General features: G+C 38.1%; 1 long non-coding RNA gene across 1 annotated transcript in view; it reads left to right on the top strand.

Annotated features, from left to right (window-relative positions):
• LOC105079040 (uncharacterized) overlaps positions 1-15,137 on the top strand; it is a 281,377-nt gene that overhangs the window by 111,929 nt on the left and 154,311 nt on the right. The window contains exon 4 of the long non-coding RNA XR_012498958.1: positions 14,789-14,906. This is a non-coding gene — a long non-coding RNA (uncharacterized LOC105079040). The remainder of the gene's footprint in view (positions 1-14,788; positions 14,907-15,137) is intronic.

The following is a 15,137-nucleotide window of genomic DNA, read 5'->3' as shown; positions in this document are numbered from 1 at the left end:
AAGCTAGGGGTCTGATGCTGGCTTGATTGGAGGAGTGAGAACACAGTGACTGCTGAATCCCAAGTAGGGCCACGAAAGGCCTGCCAGGGTCCAGAGAAGGATAATGAGGTTACCAGCCACAGACTTAAGCAGTGGATTCCACCTAACCAGGTGGACCAGGGACATTGTTACAGAAGTCCAGTGACTCTGAAGACAACACCAGGTCCTGCCCACACAGATCCAAGACCTCCTCTGCTGTATAACAGACAACTTCTTGGGAGTAGAAAAGAAGTCTAAAATGTGAGTGTATACCCAAAAGAGACAAAAGAATCCCAGAGAGATTGAGATACCATTAATTAGCAAAGGTAAATCTTACTCCTTTTAGTGCCCAGTTAGGAAGAGCTTGTTAGGATGATTAGAACATTATAGGAAATTAAGGATCTACAAGGTTTTTTACATATCCAAGTAGCTGTGGGTGCCAGTGTGTGACTTCTTTAGCAACCTGTCTGTTGGTCTCACATCAAATTTATTACTTGTCTTATTGAAATTCCATTCATCCCTTATCTACTGCTTGTCAATTTGAGCTCCCAAGTTCTTAAAGAGGAATATTACCCCCTCCCCATTTGATAGTATTTCATCAACTTCTTTATTTTCTGAGCAATTTTGCCGTAACTGTTTTGCTGTGTTGATGTTTGATAACAAAAATATGTTATATTTTCTTTGATGAGTTCTATTATTTATCCTCATAAATTGTTCATTCTGTCACAGTAAATGCTTTTGGCTTTGAAATCTATATTTTCAGATGATAAATTAGGTATTTCTGCTTACTTTGTGTATTAGTTCATAGGGCTGCCCAAACCCCAAAAACCTCGTGGCTTAAAACTGCAGAAATTTATTGTCTAACAGTTCTGGAGGCTAGAAGCTGAAATCAAGGTGTCAGCAGGGCAGTGCTCTTTCTGATATTTCTAGGGAAGGATCCTTATGTACCTCTTCTGGTGTTTGTTGGCAATCCTGGGCACTCCTTGGCTTGTAGATGCATCAGTCTAATCATGTGGCTATCTTCTTCCTGTGTGTCTTCACACTGTCTTCCCTCTGTGCAGGTCTGCATTTGTGTCCAAATTTTACCTTTTTATAAGGACGCCAGTCACATTGGATTAGGGCCCCCTGATGCCTTCATTTTAATTTGATTACCTCTGAAATAAACAAACAAATACCCTATTTCCAAATAAGGTTACATTCTGAAGTACCTAATGAAGTACATTCTGAGGTTTAGGACTTCAACATATCTTTTCGGGGGGTCAGGATACAAGCCATAACACTTCATTTCTGTTTGCATGGTCTATTTGGCTCTTTCCTTTATTTTTAACCTTTATCATTTTGTTCCTGGCACATTGTTTTTAGACAGAAAATATTTAAGAGTCTTTATTTTTATAGGGAATTCATTTCATTTATATGAGTTTTAATACTTTCATCTTAATTTACAGCTACTAAGATATTTTATTGTGGTTTCTCTTTTTTCCCTTTCTTTTATTTTGCTGGGTTGATCAACTGGTAGCTATGCTTCCCACCACTAAGATGAAACTATTTGAATACTTTTAATTTTTTACTTTTTATTCTCTCCCTCCCCCTCCCCTATTTTGAGATCTTTGTTCTGAATTCAACTTTTATTTCATTGGAGTACTTCCCAAGCAGTTTCTATTGCATATGTCTGTATATTTTCTATGCCACTGTATGTCTGAAAAAGTTTGTTGTTGCTTTCATATAAAATGATAACTTGGCTCAGAATAGGAATCTTGACTTGTGGTCCTTTCCTTTCAAATGTCCATATATGTTGTTTCACTGTATATAGAGTCAAGTAATGTAGCTGAGAATCTGAACCTGGCCTGGTTATCTTTTCATTTAGGCAACCACATCTCTGTCTGAAAGTTTGCTAAGGTTTCCTTTTTATCCCTGGAGTTTGGAAATTTCACTAGGATGTGGTCAGACTTGTTTCTTTTATCCTGAATTGTGCCTGCCACTTTGTGAGCCTTTTCAATCTGAAAACTTGTTTTAGTTTAGGAAAATTTTTTTCTCTGTTTCTTTCTTCATAATTGTATCTTCTCCATCTGTTTTTTTGTTTTGTTCTGTTTGTTTTTAATCTGGAACTTTTACGATTCACCTTTTAAGACTTTTGGATATGGCTTCCATGGATCACCTTTTTACTCCTAATTTCCCTTTTTTGGGGTCATTTTGCTTAGGGATGTGAGATACTGTCTCTATTAATATGTTCCTATGGTGTCTCTATTAATAAGTGTAGATCCTTCAGCATTGTCCATTTTCTTTTTCACATCTCCTGAATTTGGGGGTAACTTTTTATTTTGACATGATTTTTAAAGTACAGGAAAGTTGCAAGAATAGTATAAGATATTCCTTTATTAATTTTTTACATCTTGCCCCATTTTCTGTGAAATTTTTTAATGGGGAATTGTATTTTTAATTTCCATTATTCATAGGTAGGTTATAGTATTTGTTGCTATCATGAATGGAAGTTTTCCATTACGTTTTCTTGTTGGTCATTTTTGGCATATGTGAAATTTGATGGGGGGATAGGTATCTAGTAACCTGACATTTTATTAAACTTTCCTGTTAATCTAGGTTTTTCATTGATTTCACTTGTATTTTCTCAATAGATGATCATATCAACTGCAAATAGTGACAATTCTACATTTTTCTTTTTTATAATGAACTTCCTATTTCTTTTTCTTATATTATTATTTTGACAAGGGCCTTCAGAATAATGTTGAATAACATCTGTGATCTTCCTGGTCTTGTTCCTGGTCTTAATGGGCTTTCCTAAGAAACTGAGGAATGTCACCAAAAGCATGATACCTGCTATTTGTTTTTGAAAAATGTCCTTTCACAAGGAAAAGTTCCATGTAGTTCTAGTTTAAGAGTTTTGCTTAATAATAGATGTTAAATTTTATCAAATCTCTTTTCTGTACTCATATAAGGAGTATAGTTTTTCTAATGTAATTTATTAATATAGTGAATTACAGTAATAAATTTTCTATTTTTTAAAATTGATGTATAGTTGATGTACAATATTGTATAAGTTTCAGGTGTACAACATAGTGATTCATAATTTTTAAAGGTTATACTCCATTTATAGTTATTATAAAATATTGGCTATATTCTCTGTGCTGTTCAATATATCCTTGTAGCTTATTTATTTTATACATAGTAATTTGTACCTCTTAGTCTCTTACCCCTCTCTTGTACCTTCCCTCTCCCCACTGGTAACCACTAGCTTGTTCTCTATTTGTTATATTCACTAGTTTGTTGTAGTTTTTTTAGATTCCACAGCTAAAAAAGTGATATCAGACGGTATTTGTCTTTCTCTGTCTGACTTATTTCACTTAGCATAATAGCCTCCAAGTCCATACATGTTGTTGTAGATGGCAAAATTTCGTTCTTTCTTATGGCTGAGTAGCATTCCTTCTTTATCCATTCATCTGTTGATGGACACTTAGATTGCGTCCATATCTTGGTAATTGTAAATAATGCTGTTATGAACATTGGGATACATGCATCTTTTCAAATTATTGGGGTTTTGTTTGTTTGTTTTTTGGATATATACCCAGGAGTGGGATTGCTGGGTCATATGGTAGTCCCATTTTTGTTTTTTTTTTAGAAACCTCCATACTGTTTTTCACAGTGGCTGCACCAGTTTACATTTCCACCAGCTGTGTTTAGAGGGTTCTTTTTCCCCTTTTTCCCACGTCCTTGCTAATACTTGCTATTTGTTGTCTTTTTGATGATAGCCATTTTGACAGGTGTTGGGTAATATCTCATTGTGATTTGCATTTTCCTGGTGATGAACAATGTTGAGCATTTTTCATATGCCTCTTTTTCATGAGCATCTTTTCTTTGGCCATCTGTATATCTTCTTTGGAAAATGTCTATCCAGGTCTTCTGCCCATTTTTTAATTGGGTTTTTTGTTGTTATGATGTTGAGTTATAAATTTCCTAATTTTTAGCCATCTTTACATTCTGGAAATAATGGTAATTGCTCAATACATATTCATCTTTTTAACATACTATTATTGCATTTAATTTGCTGTAATAAATTTAGATTTTTCTATATATATCTTATGTGATATTGAGCTATGGTCTACTTTTTTCTCCCAATATCCTGGTTTTAGTGTCACTGTTATGTAAACTTCCCATCTTTTACTGTGCCCTTAAACAAATTTTAAATAAAATAAGAATCTAAGATGATAAAGTTTTGAGTCATTAATAAACCTCTTGAAGGCTAAATCTAGGAAGTTAAATGAAAAGTAATGATGATAAAAGACTTACATTTCCTTTACTCTTCTCAATTTGTTAGAACAGAATCTTTAAACATATCTGCTGATTTTAAGACATCAGTTACTCAGGGCCTCATTGAAACACTATCATTTTGGTAGTGTCAAAACCTTAGATTTGCAGAGTACTTAAAGTTTTATTTAGCTTATGAAGTCAAATAGTACTAAAAGTAATATAATAAAGAAAACACCAGTAGCTGTCCTCACTGCCCCCCACCTTCTCAACTCCCAAAGGCATCCACTTGATGTTTCTTTGGTCATTTATCACCATATTTCCAAATAATAGATACTGCTCTCTCTGATTTTGTCAAATTTATATACAATCCATTGTTTTCCTATTTTGGTAGCTGAAGATTTTAACTTTCAAACACTTTCTACTCTTTTCTCCATTCTCTCAAAATAGTTATATCTTTTTTTTTAAATTTCGTACTCATTTTTATGTTAAATAAATCTTGCACACTGCTGAGCTGAGTGGCATACTCATATTACATTTCTTTTGTTGTAAGATACTTTGATTTTCTTGTCATTATTCATTGCCTCATCTTTTCATTTGCTTCATTTTCCCTGAACCTACTGCTAGGTCTCCCAGGATTCCCCAGTAGCTCTGTAGAGTGTCTCTCAGTACGATTTCCCAAACAGTCACACTTGGTAGATAATTTCCTTTTCACGTTCCTCCTGCAATCTGCTCTCGTGGTCTCCTGGCCCGCAGCTCAGCTCTCAGCCTGGGAATCCCCTTACTGCTTTCCTGCACAGGGTGTCCTGCTTCATGTTTTCATGTCTTCTTTCTTGATTTAGTCCCTCTTTTCAATGAAACGTGTACCAGCAGCTTCCTGAGGAAGACCACTTGAGGGAAAAGTTTTGAGACTTTGCATGTCTGAAAATATCTTTATCATGTCCTCATGCTCAGTTTGCCAGGGCACGACATTCTAAGTGAAAATTAATTTTGTGGGGATCACTCCTTTTTATTCTGGCTTCCAGTGTTACCACTGATATAATCACCATCATTATTTTCTTATTCCCAATGTGTTGTGTGTGTGTGTGTTTTTTTCCTCTGTAAACTTTTAGGATATTTTTGTTGTCTCTGGTAAGAATGAGTAATATCATGAAGAACTACTGTGTGTTCCAAGACTATTGCCCACTTTGTCTGTGATCCAGCCATTTGATCCTCAAACAACTATATGAGGTTGCTGGGGCGGGGGGGGGGGGGGGGTTCAGATTTTTTTTTTAAATTGAAGTATAGTTGACTTACAATGTTGTGTTAACTTCTTGTGTACTATGAGGTTGTTGATACTATAATTATTCCCCCTTGACATAAGTAGAAACCATGATGCAGAGAGTTTAGGTGATTTTCCCAAGGACACACAGCTAGTAGTTGATGCACCCAGGATTTATATACAGGTCAACTCTACAGTCTGTGCTCTCAACCAGTATTCTTAGCTTCTCCAGGATGGTAAAAGTAACCAAAGGAATGTTTGATTAATGTAGAGTTTCAGGCACTAGGTTCAAATGGTAGGGATTAACACCACATACAGTTTGGGTTCTTCACCTATGCACAAGGTCAACACTAATTATGAGACAGGTTCTCTCTGGGCTACAGGGCCTTGGATATTTTCTAACAGAAACCAGCCAGGAGTGCTTTTTACAGCCATCAGGCAGGGAGTTCCCCAAGGCAGAATGTGTATAATTTTCAGCACAGTCTTGTGCCACTTACAGCCAAGGAGGAGCCTTGCAGAGGATGAGTCATTTTCTGTAAGGCTGACCCAGCACCACTCTTCTCAGTAGCAAGCACTCCTCTTTGTGACATCTTGGAGTGTCTTGTACCCAGACGCTGCTAAATGCTCATGCTTTTATCTTTTATATGTACTGCAGTCATTAGTGACGTTCCTCTTCTTACCTCCAAGAATACTGCTATAGAGGCCAATCATTGGCACATGATCATCTGTTGTGTGATATTGTTTGTATTTTCTATTAACTTTTCACAGTTTTATGTATTCCCAGCTAGACTGTGGGCAGAACTATCTTATGTATCTTCTAACCCTTTATGGTGACAAAGAGATGGCATGTATGTGAAAATGTATACATACACATGTGTGTGTCTATACATGCTGTTTAAAGGCTTTCTATCATAAAGGTAATATATCTTCATGTTAAAAAAATTAAAACAGTGCAAGAGTGGAAAGTAAAAGTTAAATTTTCTCAATGCTTGTTAAGTCTCCCAACCCAATCCTTTCATTGTCTGCTTTCCCATTGTCTATTTCCACTCCATAGAAACAACAGTGATCACTTATGTGATTCTTTCCAGAAATTTTCTATATAGATAATAACATATACATATTTTAACATAAATGAGATCATCTTATGCATATAGTTCTGAAACTTGGCAATTTGTAGCTGCAAATTCTCCCCTTTTTAAACAGCTGTGTAGGATGAATGGAGGAATTTTATTAACCAGTCATCTATTGATGGCCATTTATTGATGTCTAGGTTGGGACTTTTTATTGTTTGTTTTGGTTTTCTATTACAATCAGTGTCACAATGAACATACTTGTAAAAACATCTCTAATCACTTATGTAATTATATTTATAAATAAATTCTTCGAAGTGGACCTCTGGGTCAAAGAGTACATGCATTTAAAATTGTGATAATTACACCTACATTTACTGCCATGAAAGTTTTGCCAAATTATACTACTATAAATAGGGTCTGAAAAGGTATGTTCTTCTCCATCATATCCATTGTCAAAGCATGGAGCTTTTCAACATTCCCTCATCTAAAATGGAGGAAAATTAGCATCTCTTTGTTATTTTCATTTCTCTAATATTGAATAAAATTGAGCAGATTTTCAGATATTTATTGGCTATTGGTCTCTCTTTTACAATGAACTGATTTTCATGTCCTCTGATATTTTCTGGTGGTTTGTCCATTGGTTTGGCTTTCTGTTTAATTTAAAAGAGGTTGTTTGGTTTGCTAATTTATTTTTTGGCATATTGGTGAAATTAGTCCATTACCTGTTATGTGTGTTGCCAGTATTTTCCCTAGTTTGTTGTCTAAATATCAACCCAGTTTTTTGTCTGTAACTTTGTTACTTTTGGAGTATATGTGGACATGGGGATGTGTATGAGTTAGGCAGCTGAAAAGAGTAGAGTATTGTTTAAACCCTGTAAGCACACAGAAGTGAAGAGGATTAAGGAGCAGGAAAATAAACAAGGGAACTTTCCCAGCTCTGTTGCTCATGTGCATTTCTCCTTTCACAAGAGTCATAAGCCTTACGACTTTGTAAACAGCTAGGAAGCAACCATTACCTAAACCTGAGACTCCTATTTACATACTTTTTAGAAAAAAAAAGATAATAAAAATAATTTTTAAAAGTATATTGTTAGATATAAGGTAGTTTTCTTCTTAAAAAAAAAAAAAACAAACACGAGAGAATAAGGGATATCCAGGATTGGATGACAAATTAATATCCAACTGGCCCATGCCAACTCTTCCAGCCAGCTTAATTCTCATCAGCCACTATAATTTATTAACAGTGAGGTGAGAAAAGACATGAATCAGCTTAATGTGATATAAGTAGGGTGTTACCATAGCAACAAGATGCAGTCTGTTTTCTACTATTTATGTATGGTTTATTTTCTCCAGAGCCTCTTGAGTTATTGCTTGAGACAAATGGAATGAGAAACATCTTGTTCTGAACACCTCCCCCCTCCGCCCCTCAGTGTGTATATGTATATAAAACCACATATTTTTTTAATGAAAGAAAAAACAAAAACACTTGAAATTAAAAAAATATATATGTTTATAGCAGAAAAGCTAACTACATAGTTTCCAAGCCACTGTGATTTTTAAGAACTCAAATGTTTTTTTTATTTTCACCTCAGAGACATGTGATTCCTCACTGAAACTGGAACCTCTGGGAAAAAACCCAAAACACATGCTGGAAGCAAACCTAAAGCTAATACTGATTCTCAAAGGAAACATTCATATTCTCTACCCAGACTTCATGACTGGCTGGAACCAACTCTCCACTCCTAAAAGGAGTGAGCAGACTAAGCCTGGTGACAATTTGTTATTTCACTCGATCTGAAAAATTCAGAGGAAAAGTGCAGTCCAGGGAGGAAGACAGGGCCAAGTTTCTGAGCCTGCCAGCCCATAGAGCACACCATGGATCCTTAAGAAATCTTACCAGCCAGTAAGCAGCCTTATCCTTGCCTGAAATACCCTGCATGGAATACATACATTTCATGAAGGGTCCCCGTAATTTTCCCCATTCTCTACTTTTCCCTAAAGGTGTAGGATTTAGAGTTTTTAGATCAAAGATGAACTGGTCATCTCCAGGCCATAGGAAAAAGTGGCACTTGCCTCTCATGAAAATTGCTCCCAGACCTCAGACTCTAACGTGCTCACATTCAGGATCCCTAAATCCCGTGCCTCTTTAGACACGCTTCCACTACTCAAGTCTGGGAAGAAGGGAAACTGTGGAAGAGTATTATGTCTGCTTCCAGGGAACCTTTTGGTATCTGAGAAAGACCCTTCCCCCACCCCATCTTCTGCTGGAGGGAGGAGATGGGATTCAGGATGTCATACAGCAAGTGAGTTCAAGCAGTTTCATGTTAACCAACCTCATGAGTCCATAGAACCTTGATATCATCATATGATGCCCTCATCATCAATAACCACTGTGATTTAGCAATAAAGAGAACATCTAATTCAACCTACACTGGAATATTCCTTTGAATTATTTTCCTTCAAAGGTTGTAGCATTTCCAGCTATATTGAGCAGTGGAGTATCTACTTTTATTTTTTTTTAGGTATAATTTGCACACAGTAAAGTACACAAATCTTAAATGTTCAGCTTGAAGGAATTTTACTTATGTGTATATATCCATAACCACCTACCAGACCAAGATATAGAACATTTCCAACACTGCAGAAGCTTTCTTTAGGCCCATTTCCAGTCTATACCCCTCGAAAAGTACATACTATTCTGATTTCTATCATCATCAATTAGTTTTGCTTGCTCTTGAACTTTATATAAATGAAATCATACAGTATGAACTTTTATTTATCTGGTTTCTTTTGCTTAACATAATGTCTCTGAGTATCACTCATAAATGATATTATATGAATGGTTCATTTATTTGTAGCTGTGTAGTACTCTACTATATAAATATTCCACATTATATTTATCCACATATATATCCATATATATATTGTCCATTATCTTATTATATATCCATATTATATATATATGTGTGTGTGTGTGTGTGTGTGTGTGTGTGTGTGTGTGTGTATATATCCATGTATCTGTTATTAACCATTATCTTACTGATGAACATTTGAGGGTTGCAGGTTTGGGGATATTATCAATGAAGATCTATGAATATTCTTATACATCTCTGTTGATGAGCATGTGCAGTTATATAGCATGGAATTGCTGAGTCACAGGTAGTTTTAATTTTAGTAGTTACTGTCAGTGTTCCCAAAATGATTGAGCCTATTTACACTCCAAATACATCCTTGGCAACACTTGGTGTGGTTAGTCTTTTCAGTTTTAGCCATTCTGGTGGGTAAGTAGTTGTATCTCATTGTGGCCTTAACTTGCGTTTTCCTGGTAACTAACAATATTGAGCCCTTTTTCAGATGCAGGGCCCAGTTATGAGATCAGCACCAGCCCAACAAGTATCCCTATGCCTGAGGCAGTGAAACATTAAGTAGCAACTAAAAAAACACAATGACAGATGGAGAGACAGACCACAGAAGAAAGAAAAAAGCACGTTTCCTGCTTTTTAAACAAGGGACCCTGTATTTTCATTTTGTACTGGGTCCCACAAATTGTGAGCTTAGACTCCACCCCTGGCCTGCTGATTCCAAATCTTCTCGGTACAGCCTGGAATCCTCCACTGCCACTGCCACTGCCTCTAGGCTAGTTTAGGTCACACTCTCCCCAGCTTGGTCATCTACTTCCAGTGTTGCCCTCATTCGCCCTACCAACCCCAACCCATTCTCTGCTTTACAGCCAGAATGATCTCTCCAAAACAAAAATTGGAAGCACGATTCCTTGCTTCCCATGTCCCCATTTTCCTAGAGTTAAAGCACAGATTCTTTAACACCACTTACAAGGCCCTGTGTGATCTGTCCCCTGCTCGCTCTGTGACCTCAACTCTCTTCCTCCTCTGCCTCCAATCACAGGAAATTACTTTTAGTTCCTTCAAAGTACACGCTGTCTCAGTCTTCCATTGTCCAGACATTCTTCTTCTTATGACCTTCCTACCCACTTCTTAATATGATTAACTCTAACTTATCATTCAGGTCTCAGCTTTAGTCTCTTCTTTGGAAGTCTTCCTAGACCCTCACCCCCTGTTTGCCCCATCACACTATTGTGCTGCATTATAATTGCCTATTTACTTATCTGCCTCCTGCATTTAGATAAAAAGCTTTATGAAGGCAGGACCTGTATCCTTACCTTCTGGCCCAGTGCCTGGACCATAGTGAGGATTTATGTTTGTTGAATGAACAAGTGAATGTTGGAGCACTTCAAGTTTTTTAATATAGAAGGCAGTTGTAGGAATAGGGGAGGGGAAATGAGACTGAAGAGTAGCAGATATAGAGGAGATCATATTTCAGGGAAAAGTTTGATTTTGGTTCTGTCAGTGAGAGGGAGACTGACAAATTTTACTCCCCAAATTCACATTCCCTTAAGATGGTTGGTTGCTCTGTTTCCCTGCTCCACATCACCTGTGTACTTTGGCTTATGCTGATCTCTTGTCTGAAATTCCATTCCTTGTTTCAATCACATCTCACCTGCTCTCTGAAGCTTTCCCTGGCTCTCTAGACTCTCCTTTCCTCCCTCAGATTCTACAACATTCTGAGCTAATAGAACACAATTACTTGACGGCATTCTCTGTTTGACCGCCTGCCATCATTTACTGTGTCACATCATCCTCTGACAACCAGGATATAGGGGAGAATGACTATAAGCAAATAAAAGAGATTAAACATTGCAAAGTGTATTCAAATAAGTATTATCCTACAAATAATCCTCATTTGAAGTAATTTTGGGACTCCTCTTTGGGTTTTTATGTACTATATAAGAAATAGATTTGTTCTTTATTGTGACCCTGAATTTTGGGCCCCAAATAGTATTTACTTAGCCTGTTCACGTACCTTATTTTTCAGACTTGACTCCAAATGACCTTTATATGTAACTGCAACAGTAATATTCTATCAGAAAAGTAGAGGCACTATGAGTGATATAGAAGAACGGGTTTATTTTATGGATTAGACTTCACACAGTTGTAGGAGCTGGTGAAGATGCATGTTGTCTCTGCTTCTGGAATGGGTTTGAGGTCTCTTTAAATCAGCAGGGCCAACAGTCGGGAATAAAATCTGACATGAAGTGTCAGAGAGTGAGGACAAACCGGACTCCATGTAGGTCTTTCATTGCTGCCATCACTGATGATGCACATGACCCACAGAAGCTTTGCCCCAGAGCTGCCCCTGAGTCTGGCATCTGACCCTGGAGTCAGAGAAGCTTGAGCAGGCAATGAAGTGGCAGCTCCTTTGAGCCCTGCTACTGCACCAGGCCCACAAAGGGAGCCCCCTGATCAACAACAGTGTGTGCAAACTAGTGACACCTGTTCCCCTACATCAACCTGCAAATTCTCTCATGACTAACCATAAGCCAGCAGGGTACATGGAGGGTGTTTTGGGAAATGTTTAGCTGCCACGCAATACCAGCACAGTTAGAAAACTCAAGCTTGACCCCCAAGGGTTTGCCACCATTGAAAGTAGTCAAAAGCAAATGCCAGTATATGAATTCCCCAAAATATGGACACAAGGGCAAAATCTTTGGAATGAGTGCCAAATGTTTCCAAGAAGGTTAGATTGACTTCTTTGAAAAAGTACAATGTTCATTTGGATATACAACATTTATTTCTTTATGGGGAAGAAAAACAAGCCACAGTGTTTTACAGCCATTTCTTATACTTCCATCATTTTCCCCTCTGGTTCTTAAGTATAGAGATATTTTTTGTTGTTGTTGTTGTTGGTGGTGGTGGTGGTGGTGATTTTTACATAATACTCAACTGAGTATTATGGCTTATTCATAAGTTGTCTGAAAATAATAGAGAGGAATAGGTGAGTCCTGGGGAAGTATCCTGGAGCTGGCCATTTCCTTGTCCCTTCCCAAGGTGGAGAGTCTTGCTACTTTCTGTTATCATGAATATACTTCCTAACTATAGATTTTAGAGGGCATTTTTTTCTCTGGGACTGTGGCACCTTCCACCACATTGTGCAAGTCCTTTCTTGTTAGATGGCACAGGTCAACTTCTGTGTTTTAACTCTTCCTAAAGGCTTCTTCCTTTAATGTTCACAATGTGATATTCTTGTCAACCTAGGCAAATCCAGAAGCCAGCAAAAATGGTCTGAGTGTAGAAAACTTAAATAACAAGTGGCATGGTTAATGAATTACGTTTCTGTCAGCCTGATTGCAGTTTTGTTTTTTTTTTAATTTCTTCAACAAAGCCCAGGGGCTTATGGTCCCTAGCATATCCATCACCTTGACCATTGCTGCTAAATTTTAAAAACTGTGTTAAAATACACAAACACAGAATTTACTTATTTAACCACATTTTAATGTAAAGTTCAGTAGTATTAAGTACATTTATGATTGTGTGCAACCAACCTCCAGAACTCTTTTCATCTTGCAAAACTGAAACTGTGTACGTTAAACAACTCATTCACCCCTCCTTCTAGCCCCTGGCAACCACCATTCTACTTTCTGTCTCTATGAATTTGGCTACTCTAAGTATCTCATATAAGTAGAATACTGTATTATTTGTCTGTCTGTGACTGACTTACTTTACTGAGTATAATGTCCTCAAGGTTTAGCCATGTTGTAGCATGTGTCAGAATTTCCTTCCTCTTTGATAATACTGAATACCAAATACTGCATTTATACACAACATTTGTTCATACATTCATCTATCAGTGGACACTTGAGTTGCTTCCACATTTTTGGTATTATGAATAATGCTGTGATGAACATAGGTGTACAAATATCTCCTTGAGACCCTCCTTAGGAGGAGGGTATATGCCTAGAAATGTAACTGTTGGATCATATGGTAATTTTATTTTTAATTTCTTGAGGAACTTCCAAACTGCTTTCCATAGCAGTTGCACTATTTTACATTCTCACCAATAGTACACAAAGGTTCCAGTTTCTCCACATCCTCACCAACACGTGTTATTTTCTGTTTTTTAAATGGTAACCATCCTAATGGGTATGTGGTGATATCTCATTATGGTTTTCATTTGCATTTCCTTAGTAATTAGTGATGTTGAACATTTTATCATGTGCTTGCTGTCTACTTGTATATCTTCCTGTTGTAAATACTCATACTCGCCCCTGCCCTGTGTCAGAATTCCTCACACTGCCTACTTGTCCCAGAGGCGTGGGTCCACAAAGAGTCCAGAGAAAGCAAATCCTCCCTCTCTGCCAGGGGCTGTAAACGAATCAGTCCCACCTGTGAAGTTGCAGGGCCACCTTGCGCAGCAGTGATGTCTATGACCAAGTCCCACCTCTCTTCTTGGGAGAACACACCAACAGTGGAGCCAAACAGAGAAAGCGGCAAAGGTGTGGCTGCGTTGCACCCCTCCCCCTCCCACACCAACAGTCATGCATTTTAGAGGGGTCCCAGGCCGTTCTGTTCCGCACACCCTCCCAGCCAGAGCTCACACTGCCTTCCAGTTTCCTGACACTGCCTCTGTGCAGTGGGCCCCAGCCCTCTGCCTGAGCGCCTCACGGATCTCCAGCAGCCAGTCCCGGCTTGTCCCTGCTGGCTTGCATCTAGGGCTGGGAATCACAGGGATTCTCCATGCCAGTTTATCTTAGTTCTGCCTGCCAAGTGGTTGCCACTTTCTCCTGTGGGCCTTGGAAGCTCTCCTTCTGTCCCTGCTGACCTCCCAGCTGGAGGGGCACATCCCAGCAGGAAGGTGCCTTTCTTCCTATGCCGCTCCCTCCCTACACAACTGGTTCTGCACCGACTTTTTCTTTTTTTTTTTTCTTACTGGGTTTTGAGAGAATCCTTCTGTATTTCAAAGTGAGAGACACTCTGCCAGAGTTCAGTAGGTGTTCTGTGCAATTTAATGGGTTTGTAGATATAATTCTTGATATATTTGTAAGAAAGGGCGAGCTGTGAGTCTCCCTACTCTGCCATCTTGGCTCAACCCGTTGGAATTTCTAATTTGGATATTCTTGGGTAGGGACTGGACATGAAGATTTTTAAATATCGCCAAGTCATGGTAGTACAGGTATCCCCTGATTTTCAAGTTTCCTTTACACCACTTTGCTTTTACAAAAGACTTATATTAATACCTGTTTTGGCTAACAGCAACAAAAACATCCAGGGAGGATTTTCACTTTTACAGAAAATGATTAAAAAAAGCATTTGCATTTGTTTTGCAGGGAGCAGTTAAAAAGGAGGAGGGAAACCTGAGCAGTGAGAGTGGCCCCACCAAGCTCCTTCCCCCGGAAACAAACTCAGCATCTCAGCATCAAGCCACCAGAGCTTTGAACCGTGCCTGTGAGTATCTGTGCTTTATCTTGATTTCCTTTGTGCATCTGTGAGCAAGATGTGTCCTAAGAATTACCGCTTTGATTTACACAATTTTGGCTTTGAAAGGTTTTATAGGAACACTCTATTTCACCAAACCAGGGGAAACCTGTCTACAGCCCAGACTGAGAACCACATTAGGGAGCATCAGAATCACCTGGAGGGCTTGTTGAACCACAGATTGCTGGGCTCCATCCCCAT

This window comes from Camelus bactrianus, chromosome 15 (genome assembly GCF_048773025.1).
Source record: "Camelus bactrianus isolate YW-2024 breed Bactrian camel chromosome 15, ASM4877302v1, whole genome shotgun sequence".
Taxonomy (NCBI): domain Eukaryota; kingdom Metazoa; phylum Chordata; class Mammalia; order Artiodactyla; family Camelidae; genus Camelus; species Camelus bactrianus.
Note: the sequence above shows the minus strand (reverse complement) of the source record. Positions and strands in the feature narration are given on the sequence as shown.